Source organism: Psammomys obesus, unplaced genomic scaffold, assembly GCF_907164565.1.
Source record: "Psammomys obesus unplaced genomic scaffold, mPsaObe1.curated_primary_1811, whole genome shotgun sequence".
In the NCBI taxonomy this organism is placed as follows: Eukaryota; Metazoa; Chordata; class Mammalia; order Rodentia; family Muridae; genus Psammomys; species Psammomys obesus.
The window spans coordinates 18353892-18362345 of NW_026591086.1; the positions used below are offsets into that span (position 1 = coordinate 18353892).

At 35.1% G+C, this 8454-nt stretch overlaps 1 non-coding gene across 1 annotated transcript; it reads left to right on the forward strand.

The window, feature by feature from the left end:
- The first annotated feature begins 4050 nt into the window (after positions 1-4050).
- Positions 4051-4157, forward strand: LOC129679053 (U6 spliceosomal RNA). The gene has a single exon (XR_008720484.1). It is a non-coding gene; the product is annotated as a U6 spliceosomal RNA (small nuclear RNA).
- The last annotated feature ends 4297 nt before the right edge of the window (positions 4158-8454 follow it).

An 8454-nucleotide genomic window follows, 5' to 3' on the forward strand; every position in this document is an offset into this window, starting at 1 on the left:
CTCCACTGGAGAACATTAATTATTTTTCCTTTTCTAGGTGGTATTTATTACAAATAGCTTTTTGGAAACATTGGGCCTTTGTATCTATGTTCCCTTCTCTGTGTTGGTATTGTGTTAGTTCTGGACCTACACAGGACTTGAGTGTACTGCCACAGTCTCTGTGAGTTCATATCTCTTTGAGTCCTCTGGTATCTGGAAGATATTGTTCCCTTGGTGCCATCCACTATGTCTGGCTCTTACAAGCTTTCTGCCTCCTCTTCCACATATATCAGTGAGATTAGAGGTGCAGGGTTTGATAAAGATATCCCAATTAATGCCAAAGGTTCCAAGGTTTCTCAAATTCTTCACATCACCCAGTAGTGGGTCTCTGTGTTAATCAATATATAAGACAAGGAGAAGTTTCTCTGAAGAAGCAATAACATGTCATCAGGAATCACTGCTAATCACAGCTTCTATGATAATATATTTTCATAGTTTCCTTCAGTTAATATGAACATTTAACTTTATATTTTGATAGAAACAATCATCAAAATAGCTTAGTAATAAGATTCATTGTGCAAAATCACTTTATAGATCAACAGTGAGATTAAGAAATTATGACAGAAAAGAGAAGTTAGGCTAGGCTTGATTTCTCTTCTGTAAAATTTGCAGTCCCCAAATCCTATTGCAAAGCTGGGAAGTTCATATAATATTTATTAATTCCATATAATCAGTAGCTGAAATAATTTAATTATGTGTATGGTCCATTCTATCACTGTTTATAGTATACCCAGTTACTCAATTGTGTATTTTTATCATTAATAACATTCCTTCATTTCCACTGACAACATTCAGCAGATTTTGAGATTGCCTTCAGAGCTACAAACTTGTAGCATACTTCAACTTTTGGTTTAACAGAATGATTAGAATTCTTGGACTCTTGCCTCCAAAGCCCCCTTTTTTCCGTTATTGTACTTCGTTACTCCCAAGCTGTACTACACACCAAATTGATGCCTGTTGCCTACTATATTATTTTTGCACTTTACTAATGAAATAGTGTGTTTGGTTAGTGGCATCCATTCAGTCTCCTTGGAAATATTGTCACTTACTTCCAAAGCAAAAATTCCACCAGGCAAAATTAAAGAGGTAGCAAAGATTCAAGTCCTTTAAGAGAACAGAGAGGTCAAGCTCAACTCTTCTAAAAGAAAGAATTTTAGGGTTTAAAGTGCTGGGGTTAGGGGAAACTGACTACCATTTATTGTTTTATTTTTTTTTTACTTTATACTAAGTAACTAAATAAACTTTCTTTATCTTTATTACTAGGGAATTTTAAAACTTGCACACATTTCTGTGTCCTCTCTAAACTAGGCTCCTGCCTTCGTACAGAGCAGAAAACAGGGACATTATTTCCTGTATGCGTACATCTCCAACACAAACCTTCCAGATCCTAGAGAAATAACCGACTGAGTAAATTAGAGGGGAGTTTATAGAAATAAATATGTATCCAAAGTTTAGGGAAACTGTTCACAAATTTTCTAAAGTATATCTCCTGTAAGGAAAAAGGGCAGTAGGAATGAGCTTTCCAATTGTTGATCCTGACTCAAGAAAATTCTTAGGCTTTATTGGTAATGTTTTAAAGCTGTGATCCACTGTCATTTTTCAAAAAATAGCTTTTCAAAAAAGATGTATAAATATACTTACAAGTACTGAAGGTTCTCGTCAAAAATATAAGACAAAATATTAATATTTTATAATAAACAGTTTTGAAAATACTTTTTACATAATAATATGATAGAATATAGACTTAGTTTCAAAGTTGTATTTTTTCAGAGATAGTATTGTTTTCGTTTATATATTTACCAATGACATTACAAACTACATTTTCCTACACAATAATATTAGAAAAAGAAAAAAATTAGGGGACCTGAGACTTCCATGTTTATAATGATTGATCAAATCATTAGAATTGGTATCAGGTGCTTCTGAGACCTCCATTTTCACAGACATATATCCTCTAATTTACCTAAACCATATAACTTCAAAAGATGCTATGAACCAGAAGAGGAAATAATATATAAGCAAACAATATATGACAAGTTTGTTTCCAAGATATTGATTCCGCAGCTTCTGAGAGGGACTGGAGCATTGTCTTGAAATTATCCAAATTCTCCAATCAACTTTATATGAATAGTGACATATCCTTTCCACTGAATCAGCCTATGAAAGGGCAAGCAACTTTTTTAAGGCTCTGCATTACTTAACATGATGTTACTAAATTCCTTGAAGACTTAGGTTCTTTGTAAATGGGAGTAATGATGATTATTTCATTTCTTTGTCATAACTATTGAATTAAGAAGTTTTGTCATTTACTTAGAATAATGCCAGCAAATATTAAGTGTTCAGTAATAACAGTTATCATTAAAGAGTTTTGTTTTAATAAATAATCAGACTCTTAATCCATGCAAGCATCCCACTTTCCTTATCAGCATACTCCTCCCTGGATGTCCTCCTGGCTCAATTACATGAATTGTAGGACAATGGTGGCACTATTTTATGAGACTGTGTAATGTATTCCTACTCTACTTTCAGCATATTTTTCATCATAGTTTGTCTGTCTCTTACACCTACTGCTTCTATTTCTTGCTCAATGTCTATGAAAAGCATAGAGAGCATAGGTTAATTTGAAAGGAATTTGCATTGTTTCACAAATACATATTTATAAATGTCAGCTTTACATCTGTTGGTTTTCAATTTTTTACTACCTAAATTAACAAAGTTTAAATGAACACAAAACTCTAAGATTCACCTTGGCTTGGCTTGTCACTGCAGTAATTTCAGCACAGGGGCGTTGAACTATACTGTGTCACTCTAGATTCTCTAAGGTGGCTGTGAGTCCTACAAAGATGATTGGAGTTTGATGTGTGTCAAGTTCTCCGGCACCAGACATTTTATTGTAGAGTTATGAGAAAAAATGATGAATGTAAAAATGGTATAAAGGCTATATCATTGCTCCACACAGCATACAGGAGAGTTGTTTTCAGAATTCTTGCAGCACCAATCCTGTAACCTCTCAGCCACTACTGACTCTTGACTTGTGCAGTGGAAATAATAGTCATTGAACACTCTTGCTTCAAGGATTTGTTGAATGACCAGAGAATAAAAAGATGAAGCTGACACAGAGTCACCACATACCTCTGAGGTGGAGTGAAAGTATAAGACTGTTTATTCCATCATACTTTAAAAGTACAGAAACAATATGTTTGCAAAACTTTGAAAAGAGCCACTCAAGCAGAATGACAGCTTCAAGGTCTGTGACTTTGTTTTCTTTGTCTCATCTTCTTTCTGTTGATTGTGTGCAACTTTTTTTTTTTGTCTGTTTGTTTGGTATTGGAATAGCTGTATGATTTCTTAAAGTATACAGCCAAGTTTACTCATGATTATGTAAGCTTTCTTCGTGTACATCATTTGTCCCGAATTTTGTCAAATAATTGGATTCTGGCAATTTCTTCTGTTTTATAAATCAATCATATATCCCTGCCTTTCCTTTCACACTAAGTATCTTCTGGCTGCCTGAGTAATGTCACACTGCATTCATTGTTTCTCTAGGGCACCTTGCACTCTATCATGCATGTTAATGAATTCAATAGATTTTCTTGATAAAACATACAAAAGGTATGATGATTTTACTGAATGTTGTCTTTTCTACTAACTGGATTTTCTCACAGTTGGGACTTCATGATTGAATTATCTGTCTCTTTAATGGCTATGATAATGCTTTGTGATCACAGGGCTGCTGACACATTACCTATTCTTCCAAACAAGGACCCATCGCTGTTTTAAATGAATCTCTAGTTTATACATACTTGTTTATTCTTATATGTTAAGCAGGTAATATTGAAATCTTGTTTTTTTGTTTCCTTTACAACACGAGAGTTTAGAACTAAATATATGAAGTCTAAATTTTAATCACATTTCCACCAGTAGCAAGTGCTTCATCTGTAAATTTATGTTGGTATACAAATAATTAATAACATTACTGACACAAAATACGGACTCAACAAAGGGTATTTAGTGCTCACTTTGGCAGCACATATACTAAAGTTGGAAAGATTCGGAGAAGATTAGCATGGTCCCTCTTTGGGAATGAGACACAAATTCTTGAAACATTTCATATTTTAATAAAATCTATAAACATCAATGGACTCAACTCTCCAATAAAAAGACACAGACTAACAGAATGTTTGTGAATACATGATTCAACATTCATCTGCATTCAAGAAACACACCTCTACAACAAAGATAGATACTGCATCATAATAAAGGGCTGGTTTTCAAAGCAAGTGGTCCCAAGAAGCAAGTTGGAGTAGCCATCCTAGTATGTAATAAAATAGTGTTTCAACAAAAATAATTAAAAGAGATTGGGAGGGACACTTGATTCTCATCAAAGGAAAAAGTCCACCAGGAGGATATCACAATCTTGAATATGTCTGCTTCAAACATTGGGGCTCCTGCATTTGTCAAAGAAACATTAGTAAAACATATGTGATACAGTCACCCCAACACCTTAATAGCGGGAAACTTAAACTTCCCGCTCTTACCAAAGGATGGATCACTAAAGCAGAAGCTACACAGAGAAATAACAACACTTAGGTCTTAAATCAAATGGACAAAATAGATGTCTACAGAAATTTTTAACACAAACACAAAATAGTATACTTTCTTCTCAGCACCTCATGGAAACATCTCCATAATCGACAACATAGTCAGGTGCAAAGCAAACCTCATAAGATACAAGAAGATTGAAATAATTCCTAGTATCCTATCAGACCACCGTGTCTAAAAACTATACCTCAACATTACAGAAATAGCAAAATCCTACACATGCATGGAAACTGAACAACTCACTACTCAATGACAGGTGGCTCAGGGAAGAAAAAAATAAACACATTAAAGACTTCCTAGAATTCACTGAAAATGAAGGCATAACTTACCCAGTCATATGGGAAACAAAGAAAACAGTGCTAAGAGAAAATTTCATAGCACTAAGTGCCTTCATAAAGAAATTAAAGACATCTCGTAAAAGCAAATTAATGGCATACCTGAATGCACTATAAAAAAAAAAGAGGAAGAAGAAGGAGGAGGAGAAGAAAAAGAAACACCACAGAGGAGCAGAGGGCTGGAAATAATCAAATTGATAGCTGAAATAAATAAATTTGTAAGAAACAGAACAATTCAAAGAATCAACAAAACCAAGAAATGTTGCTTTAAGAAAATTAACAAGATAGAAAAGCCACTAGTAGGCTAACTAAAACATAAAAAGACACTATCCAGATCAACAAAATCAGAAAAGAAAAAAAAAAAAAAGAAAACAAGTATAGACATGACAATAAACAATGAGGAAATCCAAAGAATCATTAGGTACTACTTCAAAAGCCTATGTGCAACAAAATTTGAAAATCTAAATGAAATGGACAAATTTCTTGATAGATTCAATTTACCAAAGTTAAATCATAATCAGGAAATAAATAAAGTAGTCCTATATTCCCTAAGGACATGGAAGCTCTCATCAAAATTTTATCTTCTAAAAGAAGCATAGGGCCAAATGGTTTCAGTACAGAATTCTACTAGACCTTAAAAGAAGAGCTAACTCCAATTCTCTTCAAACTATTTCACAAAAGAAACATTGCCAAACTCATTCTATGAGGCCACAGTCAGCTTGATACCTAAACCACACAAACACCCTAAAAAGAAAGACAATCTCAAACCAATCTCTTATGAACTTTGACACAAAAATACTCAATAAAATGCTTAAAAACTGAATCCCAAAACACATCAATGATATCATCCCCCTTGACCAAGTAGGCGCCAACCCATGCATGCAGGGGTAGTTCAATATACAGAAATCCATCAATGTAATCCACCATATAAACAAACTAAAACAACAACAAAAATAACACATGATCATGTCCTTAGTTATTGAAAAATCATTGTGATAAACATAATGAAATCTATACACCTAAAGAAGATAATCAAGAAAGTGGACAGAGGCGAAGATGATCAATCCTCATTTAGAAAGACAAATGGGATGTGCATTGAACTTATGACAGGAGTCTACCACAAAAGGCATCTGAAAGACTCTACCTAGCAGTGTTTCAAAGCAGACACTAAGACTCATAACTAAACCCTCGGCAGAGTGTGGGGAATCGTATGAAAGAAAGGGAGTTAGTATGATATGGAAAGGATAGGAGCTCTACAAGGACCAAATATATTCGGGCACAGGGTCTTTTCTGAGACTGACACTCAACCAAGGACCATCTATGGATATAACCTAGAACTTCTGCTCAGATGTGGCCCGTGGTAGCTCAGTAACCAAGTAGTTTTCCAAAGTAAGGGGAACAAGGACTATTTCTAACAGGATCTCAAGGGCAGGCTCTTTGACCCCCCCCTCCACGGGAGGAGCAGTCCTGTTAGGCCACAGAGGAGGACTTTGCAACCAGCCCTGAAGATACCTGATAAAACAGGGTCAAATGAAAGGGGAGGTGGTCCTCCCCTATCAGTGGACTTGGAAAGGGGCAGGAGGAGACCAGGGAGAGAGTGTGCGGTTGGGGAGGGAATGAGGGAGCGGGATACAGCTGGGACACAGAGTTAACAAGATGTAACTAAAAAGAAAAATAAAATTAAAAAAAAAAAGAAAAAAAAATCCAACACTCATTCATGTTTAAAGTTTTGGAGAGATCAGGGATACAAAGCACATACTTAAACACAATAAAGACAATATACAGCAAGCCTATAGCCAACATCACACTAAAAGGAGAGAAAATTAAATAAATCACAGTGAAATAAGGGACAAGGCAAGGCTACCTACTCTCTCAATATCTCTTCAACAAAGTAAGGGAGATTCTAGCTAGAGCAATAAGACAACTAAAGGTGATAAAGGGGATTCAAATTAGAAAGGATGTAGACAAAGTCTCATTATTTGCAGCCAATATGATAGCATACATGAGTGACCCCAAAACTTTCTACCAGAAAACTATTGCAGCAAAATAGCTAGATACAGAATTAATAACAACAACAAAACCCTCAGTATCTCTTCTGTATACAAAAGACAAAAAGACTGAGAATGAAATTAAAGAAATAAAACCATTTACAGTAATCAAAATTAACATAAAGTCCCATGAAATCACTTTCACCAATCAAGAAAAAGAGTGTATGAAAAAAATTTCAAGTCTCTGAAGAAAGAAATTGAAGACAATATCAGAAGATGAAAGATCTCCCATCATCGTGGATTGGTAGGATTAACAAAGTGAAAATAGCCATCCTACCAAAAGCAATCAACTGATTCAATGCAATTCCCATCAAAAAAACCAACACAATTCTTTCACAGACTTTGAAATTACAACTCTCAAATTCATATGGAAAAACAAACAAACAAACAAACAAACAAACAAGCAAACAAAAACCAAGAATAACTAAAACCATCCCGAACAATAAAAGAACTTCTGGAGGTATCTCCATCCTTGACTACAAGTTGTACTATGGAGCAGAAGTAATAAAAATGTAACGGTATTGGCATACAAACAGTCTGGTGGCTCAAAAGAATTGAATTGAAAACCAAGAAATAAAACCACACACCTATGGACACCTGATTTTTGATAAAGAATACAAGACCATATAATAAGAAGAAAAGTCTTCCATAAATGGTGCTGGTCTAATTGGATGTTTAAATGCAGTAAAATGCTAATAGTTTCATACTTATCACACTGCCCAAAAGTAAAGTCCAAGTGGGTCACAAACCTCAACATAAAACCAGACTCCATGCTATAACCTAGAACCCTGCTCAGATGTAGCCCACGGCAACTCAGTATCCAAGTGCATACCCTAGTAAGGGGAACAGGGACTGTCTTTGACTTGAATTCAGTCGCTAGCTTTTTAACTGCCTCCCCTGGATGGGGGAGCAACCTTACCAAGCCACAGAGGGGACATGGCAGCCAGTCCTTTAAGACCTGATAAACTAGGGTAGATGGAAGGGGTGGAGGATCTCTCCTACCAGTGGACTTAGAGAGGGGCAGGGAGGAGATGAGAGAGGGAGGGTGAGATTATGAGGGAATGAAGGAGGGGGCTACAGCTGGGATACAAAGTGAATAAACTATAATTTATAGAAAAAAATAATTAAAAAACACAGACTCAGTAAATCTATTAGATGAAAAAGTGGGTAAGAAAGAGCCTTGAACACATTGGCACAGGAGACAACTTCCTGAGTAGAACAGCAAGTGCTCAGGTTGTAAGATAAACAATTAATAAAAGAGACCTCATGACTGGAAATCTTCTGTAAAGCAAAGGACACTGTCAGAACAAAATGATAGCCTACAGGCTAGGAAAAGATATACATCCTACAGAGGGCTAATATCCAGAATATATATATATATAAAAAAAAAAAAAAAAAAAAAAAAAAAAAAAAAAAAAAAAAAAAAAAAC